We start from the raw sequence: 14,538 nt of genomic DNA, 5'->3' as shown, positions 1-14,538 counted from the left end.
CAGAATTGATGGTCACTTTAGTTTGACCTCTGTCTGAAAGGTGTACTCTTTAACTCCCCTCCTCCCTCCTTTTATGTTTTTGATATCATATCTAACCTCTTTTTTGTGCATTTGTATCCATTACGTTCTAATCGTGGAAATAGATAATTTTTCCTATTTGTGGTCTTCTCTTTTCCCCTTAAATCAGTCCCTTTATCATTTCTTGTAACACTGGTTTCTTGGTGACAAACTCCTTTAATTTTTGCTTATCTGGGAAAATTTTGATGTCTCCTTCCATTTTGAACGATAACCTTGCTGGCTAGAGTATTCTTGGCTGTAAGTTTTTTCCTTTTAGCACTTTAAATATATCGTGCCATTCTCTTCTAGCCTGTAAGGTTTCTGCTGAGAAGTCAGCTGATAGCCTTATGGGGTTTCCTTTGTATGTAACTTGACATTCTCTTGCGGCTTTTAGGATTCTCTCTTTATCTTTAATTCTGGACATTTTGATTATGATGTGTCTTGGTGTGGGCCTCTTTAGGTTTATCTTGTTTGGGGCTCTCTGTGCCTCCTGTACCTGGATGTCTGTTTTCTTCCTTAGGTTAGGGAAGTTTTCATCTATTATTTCTTGAAATAGATTCTCTGCCCCCTTGTCTCGCTCTTCTCCTTCTGGGACACCTATAACACGGATGCTAGTGCGCTTGATGTTGTCCCAGAGGTCCCTTAGACTGTCCTCAGTCTTTTTAATTCTTTTCTCTTTTACCTGTTCACCTTGGGTAATTTCTTCTAGTCTTTCTTCCAGCTCACAGATCCGTTCTTCTGTATCCTCTACTCTGCTTTTGAGTCCCTCTAATGAGTTTTTCATTTCCAGTATTGTATTCTTCATTTCTGATTGGTTCTTTTTTATATCTTCCATTTCTTTGTTGACATTCTCACTGAGTTCATCTATTCTTCTCCCCAGATCAGTGAGCATCCTTAACACTCTTAGTTTGAACCCTCTGTCAGGTAGGTTGCTCATTTCTGTTTCACTTAGTTCCTTTTGTGGGGTTTTGTCCTGTTCCCTTACTTGGAATGTATTCTTTTGCCTCCTCATTTTGCCTCTTTCCCTGTGCTTGTGTCTACGTATTAGGTAGGTCAGCTACGTGTCCTGCTCTTGGATAGGTGACCTTATGTAAGTGATGCCTTAGGAGGCTTCCAGTGTGCTTCCCTCAGTTCTCAATGTTCCAGGGGTGGCCCCTATGTGGGCTACGTGTGTCCTTCTCTTGTGGCCTGTTAGCTCTCCCTATAGGCGCCCAGGGAGGCTGAGTTATGCTCCTGGCCAGCTGTTGTAATGCTCAGCTGCTTGTAGTTGTTGTGGGCCCTTCAGTCTCTTTATCAGGTGTGGGGAGCCCCAGCACAGTTGGCTGTAAGTTCTAATACAACACTTGTATTGCAGTATTTCTTTTATGTGAGTAGGCCCCCAGTGTGGCAGGTTGTTAGGCTCAGGGGCTTACAATTGCTGTAAACCTCTAGCCCATTTGGTCTCTTGTCAGCTCTCTGACGATTGCAGCTGGGTGGGGCTGGCCTCAGGCACAGGAGCACCCAATTGTTTCAGGCTTTGGAAGGTGGGGCAAAACCCCTATGTGGGTCTTTGAGAAGCACAAGTCTTCTGCTGCTGACAAGCCCTGTTGCCCACAGGTCCACACACACAGTCAACACAGTCCTGTTCCGTGTGAGCGCCCCGACCTCCCCAAGCGGACCCAGTCTCTCCATGGCAGGAGCCCCACACACTGTGCCACCACCCCACAGTCTCCACCCGCTCCTTGTGCACACCCTGCCCCACTCAATTCAGTGCATTTGCCAGGCTGCAGAGAATCCAGTCACCAATCTATGCAGGACCACACGTTGCCTGAGGGCTTGTTGTTGGGTGGGGCCAGTCTCTAGGGTGGGCTGCCTGCCCTGGCTGAGCTGGATTAAATCGGTGCTCTAGCGGGTGGAGCAGACCCTGGGCTAGCAGGTCTCAGGGAGAACTCCAATGGCGTCTGTGTCAGCACGCTCACACCAGGCCACAACAATGGCCGCCACCAATGTCCCAGTCCCTGGAGAGGTCTCACCCCTCACCGAGATGCACTCAGGGCCTATTAGGTGAGTCTCTTGTCACCGAAGCACTGTGCACCTTTCTTTCTGGTGATTTTTGGATGCTTTCTGGAATGGGTGTGTTTGTGCGTGGGCCCTTTAAGAGCCAGTTTTAGTTTCTTTGTGAACCGGGTTTTCTGGGGGTGCTACCCAATGCTTTAGTAGCAGGCAAAGTCAGATATTATGCCGCTGGTGTCGATTGTGCTGGGTCCACAAAATGCCCACAGCGGGGGCGCTCCCGGCTCAGGGCCCCACGCCTCCAGGGAGGCTGTGTACCTGTGAGCTGCTCCCGGCGGCCGTGAAGCTGGCGGCTTGTGAAGGCAGCGTTTTTCCTCTCCGGAAGGGAGTCTCTGCCTCTTCTACCCCAGTTAGGATTGTCCGTTGTTGCAGGAGTTCCTCTTATCCAGTTTTCAGTTCTGTCTCGGGGGTAATTTTTCCACGAGTAGTTGTAAATTGGCTGTGTCCACGGGAGGAAGTGAGTTCAGAGTCTGCCTACGCTGCCATCTTGACTCCGCCTCCTCCATCACTTTCTTATTCCCCTTCTGATTTATTGTTTTCACAAATTATTCTGTTCTGTTTTGTAAGATTGTGACCAAGTTGAACTGTTTATAGTTACTTTTGATGCTCTCCTTTCCTTTATCTTTTAAGTTCTAATTCAGTATTTGCTTCTTGTTCGGATAGACAGCTGCAGTTTTCTGATTTTGTTTGTGTATTTACCTCCTTGCTCAAAGCCTCTTTGTTTCTAGTGTGAAGGCATCTTTAATCATTTCTTGTAGGGCAGGCCTAGTGGCAATGAACTCCTTCAGGTTTCGTTTATCTGGGAAAACTTTTATTTCTCCATCATATGTGAAGGAATGATTCACTGGATAGAGTATTCTTGGCTGAAAGTTTTTGTCATTCCATATTTTGAATATGTCCTTCCATTCTCTCCTAGCTTGTAAGGTTTCTGCCAAGAAATCCACTGAAATTCTCATTGGGGCTCCTTTGCAGGTTATTTTCTTCTACTTGCTGCTCTTGATATTTCTCTTTGCTGTTGACTTTCTCCAGTTTTACTATTATATGCCTTGGTGAAGGTCTTTTAGCATTGATGTAATTAGGTGTTCTATTAGCTTTATGTATTTGTAAATATGGTTCCTTCCCATGGTTTGGGAAGTTCTCAGCTATTATGTCTTTGAACAAGCTCTCTTCTTTCCCCCCTCCTCTCCCTCTGGAATACCTATAATCCTTATGTTGCTTTTCCTAATTGAGTCAGATGTTTCTCAAAGAAATCCTTCTTTTTTTATATCTTAGTTTTCTCTTCTCCTCCACCTGTAGCTTTTCTATATTTCTGTCCTCTACATCACTAAATCTTTCCTCCATAATGTCGGCTTATTTTTAAAGGATTATAGATTATTTTTTTCATTAATTGTGTCCTTCATACCCAGAAATTTTGCCTTTTTGTTATAGTTTCAATCTCTTTGGTAAAATATTCCTTCTTGCCATTAATTTTGTTCCTGAGCTCATTGAACTGTCTTTCCGTGTGTTCTTGAAACTCATTGAGTTTATTTATGAAGCTATTTTGAATCTTCTGCCATTTAGATTGTAAATTTCTGTGCTTTCAGTGTTGGTTTCTGGAGAATTGTCATTTTCCTCTTGGTCTGAATTGTTGTTATAGTTTCTCATGGTGTTTGATGAACTAATCTTTTGTCAGTAGATTCCACCTACTACTGTCAGGGAGAAGCAGAAGTTGAGTTTCTGATCCCACTCCATCTGCTGGAAGTTGTGTGGGTACTATGGGTGCTTGTATGGCCTGGAGAGCATTGGGGTGTGTGTGTAGACTGTGCTTGGTGGGTGGGGCTTAGTCACAGGTTCCACATCAGAGTCACTCCTTGGGACCACAGAGGCGTGATGGGCTCCCCCACTGCCAGGAAAGTGATCATGAGCAGGCTAAGGTCTGGCTCCACCTCTTCCTAAAGTCACCCTAGGACACAATCTCACTTTTGGGGCTCAGAGTTACTACGGTTGCTGACCCCAGCTGGGAGTACATTCACCTCTGCATGTAGACCTGCCACCACCTCTTCTTGTGTTCCCACCAGTGGCTGTGCTTGGAAGGTGGGGCTTCCTCATGGGGACAAATCCAGGGCCACTTCTTGGGGCTACAGGGGCACAATGGGCTCCCCCACCACCAGGAAAGCAATCATGAGTGGGCTAAGGGCTACCAGTTCCTCTTCTTCCAGTCACCCCAAGGTGTGTTCCCACTTTTGGGATGCATAGGTACCATAGGCAGTTGTGCCAGGATGGAAAGCATTCATGTGTGTGCACAGGACCACCAGGGATGGGCAGGGAGTGCTCACATAGCTCAACCACTCCCTGGAGGGCCAGTTAATCCACCTTCAGATGTATAGCTGCATGGGTCTCTCAGGCATCTTGTTGTACTCTGTGGCTTTCCTCCATTGGTCAATGAATGTCCATTTAGTTGTAGTTCAAAGGGGGAACGACAAAGGGAACAGCTCACTTTACCATGTTTCTGAGGTCACTCTCAGCACTGTGCATTTAAGTCTCATGTAACTCTCTGAGAGACCCCATGAGGTAGGTTTTATTTTTATCCCATGTCACAGAGTGAGAAACAAGGCACAGAGAGCTTGAATAACTTGCCCAAAGTCGCACAGCCAGGAAATGGCATAACCAGGATTTAAACAGGAATCTTGGCTCCAAAGTTTTTGGTTTTGTTTTTCATTGAGATGAAATTTATATAACATAAAATTATGATTTTTAGACTGAATAATTCAGTAGCCCTTAGTATATTCACGATGTTGTGCTACCACCACCTCTATCTAGTTCCAAAACATTTTTGTCATCCTAAAAGGAAACCCTGTACCATTAAAAGGTTCCTTCTCATTCCCTCATCCCTTTTGACCCTGGCAGCTATCAATTCACCAGCAATGAAGGTCTTGTGTCACTGTCTATGCTTTTATTCATTGTTTATAATTCTCTCTCTCTCTCTTCCTGTCTTTCTATTTGCCAATTTCTGCATCATTGTAGAATTTCTTCAGCTGATTTATTTGGTGCTTTGCTTGTCTAGCAGAAGTCCCATAGGGTGGACAAAAAATCATAGAAGAATCATCGAGAATTTTCAGTGGTGAGGGAGCTCCTTAGGTGGTGAGAGGAGGGATGGAAGAAGAGAGGGAGAGTGTTTTGCCTTGCTCCTCGTGATTAAGTCATTACCTTCTCCTACCACCGTCCCTCCTCACATAACTCTGAGAAAACAAATTCTCCTTGGCCTAACTGAATCCCCTTGCTGCAATCCCAGTGGGAAAAGGAGGAACCTAGAGGCCCAGAACAGACTTACTGCATGACTTTGGAAAAGTCTCTTCCCAGATATCTGAGCCTCAATTTTCCAAAATCTAAGCAGCAGAAGATGTATCAATATTGGAACATTTATTCACATAATTCAACACATTAAGAGGTGAAAGAGGGAAAAACATATGATCTTATTATGGGCCATATGTTCCAGGCACTGGACATGCTGCAGAGAGCAACACAGGTTTAGCTTCTACTTATGTGATGCTCTGATGCTCAAAGTTTAGAGGAAGCAGGCAATAAACAAATTAACAGTTAAATAAGATGTTGGCTTGTGAGTGTGTAACAAGTAAAATAAAATAAAAAATTAAAAGTGTCTGGGAGGGTTACTTTAAGTTAGTTCAAGTAAAGAATATTGTATAGAGAGCATTTACATAGAGTTCTGGAGGGTGAAAGAGAAGCCAGCTGAGAAATAAAGGGGGAAGGGAATTGCAGGCAATGGGAACAGCAAGCGCAGTGGTCCTCAGGCTGGAAAGGGCTTTGAGGATTCAGGAAACAAAAATATAGCCAGTAGGACTAGAGTATGGTGACATGGTGACTGATGGGGGAGCAGCAAAAGAGGACAATGGAGAAGTAGGCAGGGAGTAGGTCACAGAGAGTTTTGTAGGCCATGAAAAAGAGTTTGAGTTGTTATCCTTTGCATCACTCCAGTCAAAAAGAAAAATCCAAGGAGGAAGTACTTGATTGATCTAACATGGGTCATGTGACCCAGGGGAATATGCTTGGGGTATCTTGATTGACAATCTCAACAAAATTTCATCTCACATGGGATGGCAAGATATCCAGAGCTAAAGACAGGTGGTGTTACCTAAAGGAGGGGGAATGGAAGCTGAGAGGGAAAAAGAAAAAATATCCATTGTACTACCTTAGTGGCACAAGAGCTCCACCCTCAATTTTCCAGTGAGAAAAAATATGTATATATTTCATAGAAGAAGCAATTATTTGAATATGATGCCAACATGAATCTCTCTTTCTTCCAGGCTCTCTGTGCTTCTGCCACCTCAACAGTGTTTATAAATTGGTTTCTCCCTCTGTCTGGATGCCCATTCTCCACTTTTCACACAACTCTTTCCTTTCCTGAGTCACATTCTTGGGAGAGGTTTGTGGAAGTCCACACTGCTTCAGGGTTGGGAGAATGATCACACACTAGAAAGGCAACCCCTCCTAAGCACCACAAAAAGCAGCCCACAGCCCCTTCCTTCTCTCCTAACTCTTTTTAACTTTGTGGTGGTTTTTAGACAAGCTCACAAATTTCTTGACATGCCTCCACTCCAAATCTGATTTCCCTTCTCTTGAATATGGGTCTGCCTTACTGACTTCCTTCTATTTGAGTCTGGTGATCAACAGTCTAATTGGATTGGTGATTAGGCGAGGCCCACTCAGGATTTTCTCCCTTTTGATTAACCACAAATCAACCGATTTGGGACCTTAATTACATCTGCAAAATCACTTTTCATTTGCCATGTTCTACTGGCTAGAACCAAGTCACGGATCTCACCCTCACTCTGTTGAGAAAGAAAAAAATAATCCCCTGATATTCAGGATCTTTGCTGGCACTCACAGGCTGGTCTGGTGTTCTCTGTTGAACACAAGCAACTTCACAGACCGTCAGCATCAGACACAGCCCCTCTTTGACCATGATGGATCAAGACCACTCCATAATCACATCTGAACACAGATAAAACATAAATATTATCAAACCACAAAATGCCAAGTATTCCCTTCTCCCAGTTGATGTGAGTAACTGCTTCTTCTTTACCAGTTACAGCTTTCACCTTACTATAATCTGCCCTCCCTGTAGATAAAAGTTATTAAGGTGTCTGTATTAGTCAGCTCAGGCTGCCGTAACACATACAATAGACTGAGTGGTGCTAACAACAGAAATTTACTTTCTCACAGTTTTGGAGGCTGAAAGTCCAAGATCAGGGTGTAGCATGCTTGGGCTCTGGTGAGAGCTTTCTTCCTCACCTGCAAAAGGCTGCTTACTCACTGTGTCCTCACATGGCGAGGAGAGAGAGAGGAAGCTTTCTGGTGTCCCTTTTATGAGGGCACTATTCCCATCACAAGGGTCCCACCCTCAGGACTTTACATAAAACTAATTACCTCTCAAAGGCATCCCCAAATACCATCACAATGGGGCTTAGGTCTTCAAAATATGAATTGGGGAGGAGGGAACAATTCAATCCATAGCCATAACCAATCATTGATTTACCCCTGCTTCCTGATAGTATCCATTCCAGAGCAACTCCCTATTTCCTTAAACCCTTCCCAAATCACTTAACACAAACCCAAATCCTATAGTAAGTGTTTCCTAACACCCTTTTTCTGAGATGCACTCTGTCCCCTATGGTATGTGTTCTCTTTCACTGCAACAAGTCATAAACTCAACTTGTTCGACTACAGATGTGTTCCTGGTGCTCTTTGAATGGAGGGCATTGACACTGTCCTAGGGACAATTTGCTTGCAAGAAACAGACTGAGTAAAAGAAATGCAAGTGAAAATATACAAAGGAATTTCATGGAACCCATTATGGGAGACAGAGTTGTATCTCAGTCTCTCTTTCTCTGGGGACTCATAGCCTCTTTTTTTGCCTCTCTCAACATGCCTATTTATGCCTCTTTCAGTAGATCAATGTCTTATATAAGGCTTTTAATGTGTGAGCCCACAAACTCTGGCTTGAATGTGTCTCTGGCTTTCCCTGGTATTTCCCTACACATCCCTTACTCAAGCAGACTGACTTTGAATTCACAGTGTCAAAGGAGAGAATTTGATTGGTCTAACCCATGGATCTGTGTTGTTGCCTCACCATGTGAGAAGATCATCCTTAGTCCAAACCACTGTGGCCATGAAGGTGATATAATGCAGTAAAAATTATATGACTGCCTTTATATTAACATCCCTTTAGCTGGGGCTATGGGTAGGGAATAATTTCAAAATGCCCCTTTGACCAAAGTTTGGTCAATCTCATCAACTGCCCATCCAACTTCTATATAGGTGCCTTCAGATTTAGTGCCCATCTGGAAGATATGGACAAGGGAACAGGATCACATGATGTAAATCATGGAATCTAATGCAGAAGAAGCCAACCAGCCCTTTTGTCAGCAGCAGATACAGAGGTTTATGGCTTCCTCTCTATTAGACTTTGCCAAGTCCCTTGTGGACTCTTCTAGGTACTGAATTCTTCAGGGATGCTAACAGTGTTGGGAGTGACAGGAAAGATCTGGGTATGGTGGTTTGCATTGACATCAAGGTTGGACTCTGCCAGAATTCATATTTTTGAAGGCTTAAATGAATATTTAAATGAGTGGATAAAAAAGGAATGACTTAGGAAGAATAGATTTGTGAAGTGATGTACACATCAAAACTGGTGGAAAGAGTGGGTCCTTGGAGAAGGGCCACTATAGAGGTAATAAGTGCTTGAAGCACTTACTATCTTTGAGTACAGGTGAGGGGACGCAAGTCTGCTATATTGAGCAGAGAAAGATGTCTTGGAAGGATATAAATGAGTCATACATTCCATTGCTGCTGCTGCTGCTGCTGCTGGAATAAAGCTGACCTCCAATCATTCTATTCTTACTTGTATCAGTCACTCAAGACTCAAAATACTAAGAGAGAGCATTGGTGAATATAGATGGGATCATGTGCCTGCCCTCTGACTCTTTCATGGTTTAATAGGGAAGAGGATTTATTCCCTGTGCTAACCTGAATTGTTCCCAATTTTTCACTCTCATGTAACAGGATTATATACTCACCTTCTTTGCAGTGTAACTTTGCAATACCTCTCATTGAGGGCAGAATGTATATCTCAGCCCCAGGAATGTTGGGCCTGACTATGTGACTTGTTTTAACCAATGGGATGTAAGAAGAGGCTTTAAATGTGCTGGACAATTTTTGGTAGCCTCTTATGCTGCTGTCTTCTGCTATGAAGATCATGCCCCAGGTAGCTGCTTCCCCATCAGCTTGGGCCCCACATTGAAGGACTCAAAGCTTTCAGTTGGATTCTGGTCTTACTAACAGAGTTTACAGTTTCCAGGTATAACATACATTATCTAATCACCTAAGATATAAGGACATGGCTACTACATTGCCTGGCACATGATAGATTATTTCATTCATTCACTCACTCATTTATTCATTCATTCCTTTGTCATCTTCCTGTGTTCCTTTGTCTCTTCCTACCACACTATTACCCACTATTCCCCTTCGTTCTATTCTGCCCTTCCTTTCCTTTACTCCTCCTCTCCATCCTATTCACACTACTCTTTTCCTCACATACTCTCTTTGCCCTTGTGTCTGTGTCACCATCAATTCTCTGACGCCAACTATGCATCCTGTAATCAAATTCCATTCTGACACAAACTACCTCGAGTCAGCATCAGACTCCATAGGTTTAAGGGCTCCATCCCACAAGACTCCCCACACTTCAGATGCCACCTACATCTGAAGTTTCAGGTGTCCTGACCACCCAGGCTTCTGCCCAGTTGGGTACAAATTCAGGACTTTCCATAGCCCCCTCAATAATTCACTAATTCACTAGAACAACTCACAGAACTCAGCAAGTACTATAGTTATCATTACAGTTTTATAGTAAAGGATACAACTGAAGAACAGCCAAATGAGGAAGACACACATAGGGCAAGGACTGCAAAGGGGATGCAGACCTTCTGTGCTCTGTCCTTGTGGAATCTGGGCACTCTCCCAGCACACCAATATGTTCACCAATGAGGAAGGTTCACTGAGCCTTGCTGTCAAGAGTTCTTATTAGGGTTTCATTACTCAGGCCTGATTGATTAATCATTGGCCATGTGATTGAACTCAGTCTCCAGCCCCCTACCCTTCCCCAGAGGTCAGGCTGGCTCAAACTTCCAATCCTGTAATCATATGGTTGGTCTTTCCAGTTGACCAGCTACCATCCTATCTAGGTGCCCACCATGAGTCACCTCATCAGCATAAAAAAGTCTCAAGAAGCAGGGACAAAGACCAGGTATATTTATTTTCATATTATAACTCATTTCCCCCTATTTAAAATTTGTCCACTCTTTTACCATAGGGAGACTGAATAAAGAGTGAACAAGGGTCTAAAGCCTCTCCCTGGTCCAGGAGGAGAAGTCAGCCCCCAACCCAGCTCCTAAGTGTGGGGGGTGGACATGGTCTGATTACCTTGGGGGATGGAATAAAGGCCAAGGCTTCCTCAAATGTCTCTTCCCCATCTAGACAGTGGCTCAGGAAGAAGATGGTAACATCTCACAGCAGTGAGGTCATGAAGGACTGAGCTCAGGGTGTAATATATTCTGGAGTTGAGAGAAGACCCTAGGAGAGATACACAAATTCTCCTCCGAAAGAAAACCTGAGAGAAAACCCTCAGTGTGTTTGAGTGAACACAGGAGTCTCTCATTGGAATAAACATCCTCATTCCCAAATGACTGAAGACATTTGTTATAACTAAGCCTCCACACTTCTTATCCACTCTCTATCACTGCCAGTTCTGCTCTCTCTTCATAGCACTGATCACTGTATGCCATTTCCTTGTTTATTTATTTTCTACTCCACTTGACGTCAGTTCCAGCAGGGGAGGGACATCTCCCTGGTTACGGACCAAACTCAAACCTCACTGCCCTACCTAGTCCTCGATATGCACTCACTGAGTATTCATCAAATAAATGCTGGAGGACTTTGTAAACTCCCTTCACATGCTTTGGAAATTTTTAAGCCATCATCAAGTGTTGTTCTATTTTGATGTGTTCTGCAGATGGAAGTAAAGCCCTTTATGAATGGTAATTTTTTGTGAACATTGCAAAGGAATTAATAAAATACGTACATTGTAAAATGGAAAATCACTTTATAACAATGCACTCTGCCAAGGTCTTTTGTAAACTGAAAAACTGTTATGAATCTCAAAATTCTTTGTAAACCACACAGTGTTTATAAAGACTCTACCCTATGTACCATCTAGAATCTTTGTAAATGTTAAAGTGCTTGGGAAATTTCAAAGTACTTTAAAAAGTACAAAATATTTCATAAACAACAAAGAGTTCTGTATACTACAGAATACTCTGTAAACAGCACAGGGTTTTGCTAAGGGCAAAAGATTTTTTAAAATGCAAAGTGATCTGTCCACACTGATATGTTTTGTAATTATAAAATGTGTTCTTAAACTGAAAAACACTTCATAATTTGGAAAGATAAATAAATTACTGTATGTTTTATAGTAATCAAATTATTTACAAGAGGCAAAGTCTCACACAATATAAAGTACTGAGCTCATTAAATAACAAAGTAATTTGTAAACAGCAGCATGTTTCTCTATGATAAGCTGCTGTGTTAAGTCTGTGAGTTGTTAATTATGAAATAATTCTAAATGGTATTGCTTTTGAAGGACATAACCACCTCAGAAATAATCTCGAATCCTCTAACATATTTTGTTGCCAACTGCCTGGAACAGTGCCTGGAACAGAGCAGAGGCTCAGTAGGGGTTTGATGAATGAATAAATATCTTGTAAACCCTAAAGTACTTTGCAAATTCTAAAATGATTTTAAATATTAGCCCATAAATTATACTATGGATTATAAAGTAAGTGGTTTCGGTAATCAACAAATTGATGGTAGATTGTAATGTGTTTTGTCATTTTTAGTGCCCTTGGACATCTACAAGTGGAACCTTATCGGTTGCTTTGGAAAATACATAAGGACTTAGAAATTGCCAAACATTTCCTTTCTAAAAACTTGAGTACACACCGAAGTGGTTTAAAATGGACCACTTCTTAGTGAGATATAATATATTTAGTGAATGGTAAAAACACTTTTTTTTTTTTAAAGATTTTATTTATTTATTTATTTTTCCTCCCAAAGCCCCAGCAGACAGCTGTATGTCACAGCTGCACATCCCTCCAGTTGCTGCACGTGGGACACGGCCCCAGCATGGCCAGAGAAGCGGCGTGTCGGTGAGCGCCCCGGATCCGAACCCGGGCCGCCAGCATCGGAGCGCGCGCACTTAACCGCTAAGCCACGGGGCCGGCCCTAAAAACACTTTTAAAACAGTGAATAATTCATTAAATCAGATCATTAGTAAAGTGATTTATAAATGACAAAGTATTTGTAAACAGCTCTATATACTTTACATTTAATTTTATAACCTAATATCCTTAACATTTTAGGATACTTGGCATGCTAAAAAGCATTTGGAAAAAATAAAGAACCTTGGTCAAAAATTGTTCTAAATCATGAAGTATTTTGTACAAAAAAAAATCTGATCTGAACTGCAAATTACTGCATTCCATCACAAGATAGTTTATAATTCATAATGTGGCTTGTAACACAAGGCAGTTGTCAACTGGAAAGAGCTTTGCAAGTGGCATCATGTTTTCTAATGTGCAAGTCACTGCAGGAGACCTTGCTATCCTTATAGCCAATCAGAATAGCATTCCCTTTTTCCCACACCCAAGCCAGGACACAGTGACTTTGGTGCCATAGAGATCCTGTTTCTCAATCACCTCACCCACCTATGACTTGAGAATGATTAAGAAAAGAGATTAAAATTGGTGGTCTCTGAGCCCACAAAAAGAGTGAGAAAAGAGTGGTGAGGAGGTTCTGATGCTGACACTACTTCCTAAGATCAACTTCTGGAAACAATGCAAGGTTTGTGCTAGTCATCAAGGTTATTCACCAATATTCCCATTCTGTCCTCTCTTGAAACTGGCATAAATTTTCCTCACTCGCTTTGAACTTAGACATAGCCATGAGACTTGCTTTGGTCAATTGAATACAAATTAAAGTGATCATTATCCTTATTATTGAAACAGAAATATTTTATTATTTTTATTGTTATTATTATGATTGTTACTAGAACAGAGACAGAGATAAACAGAAAGAGAAAAACTCAGGCACAAAGTGATGGCTTCAGAGTTACAAAGACAGACCCACCGATATTGACATTCACAGAGAAAAAAACAGATATTAAAATGTAGAGGGAAAAATAGTGTGAGAGAGAGAGAAAGAAAGGGAAGGAAAACAAAGAGAGACAAGAATAGAGTCTCATCCCCTGGGGTGAAAGCCCTCATAGTTCCTAATTTCTTCTTTCATTGCATTACCTACAGCATGATTGCATCAGTCAGCTTGTGATAAATTCTGCTGCACTAAAAAACAACCCTAGAATCTCAATTGCTTATGACAGCAAAAGTGTATTTCTTGCTCACATTCATTTTTAAGGAAAGTCAACTCAAGATTCTTCTGCAAGGTTTCTTCATGTTTGGACTCAGGCTGAAGAATCAGTCCCTATCAGGGATTTTGCTAGTCTTGCAGCAGAGGAAAAAGAGGGATGGTAGCAGACCATGCAGTGGCTCTTAAAACTCTTGCTACAATGACACTCAGCATTTCTGCTTGCGTTCCATTGACCAAAACAAATCATATGGCCAAGGTGGACATTTGGAGGGTGGGAAAATATAATCTATCTGTAGAAAAGGGCCTTGTAAGAAGAAGTAGTGACTATTTTGAAGAATCTATCAAAATCTACCACAAACATCAACTCTATCATTTTCACCAAGACTTTCCCTTCCAGGACTCCAAGTTTCATCACAAACTGAACACCCAACCAGTGCCTTCTATAGCTGGGCACTGGGGTGAGGTGGAGGCAGGGCATTCTAATTAGTCCTGAAACCCCGGGTGCTTGGACACATGTTCTATAGTCCATTTTGTCCAGACAGACTCTGGGAGTCAGATGCCCCTGATATGTAGGCCTGAGTGTCACAGCCTGCCCCACCCTAGCATATCTGTGACAGATTTTCAGAACACAAATGGAGAAATCAAGGGAGGACAGTTGCTTTTATACAGAAAAAGGGGGAGTAGGGAGGGGTTGTTCTAAACTGAAAGTCCATTGGAGGAACGTAACAGTTCATGGCACCAACAACTTCTCATTGACTGAGTGGCAGCATTTCTCATTGGCTGGGCTGTTGCCCCATGGGGAGAGAAATCTTCATTCAGTAGTAAAGTAGTTTCAGTTCTCAGAGATGCAGGCATCTGTCTACCTCTTCCTATTTGGTATAATTGAGGATATAAGATAGATGGTAAGGGCTCCCTCTACAAGCCTTTCTGACTCCAGTTTAGTTAAGGTTA

Source organism: Ceratotherium simum, chromosome 33 (genome assembly GCF_057802395.1).
Source record: "Ceratotherium simum simum isolate JZ-2026a chromosome 33, ASM5780239v1, whole genome shotgun sequence".
In the NCBI taxonomy this organism is placed as follows: domain Eukaryota; kingdom Metazoa; phylum Chordata; class Mammalia; order Perissodactyla; family Rhinocerotidae; genus Ceratotherium; species Ceratotherium simum.
This window is presented reverse-complemented; position numbering follows the sequence as displayed.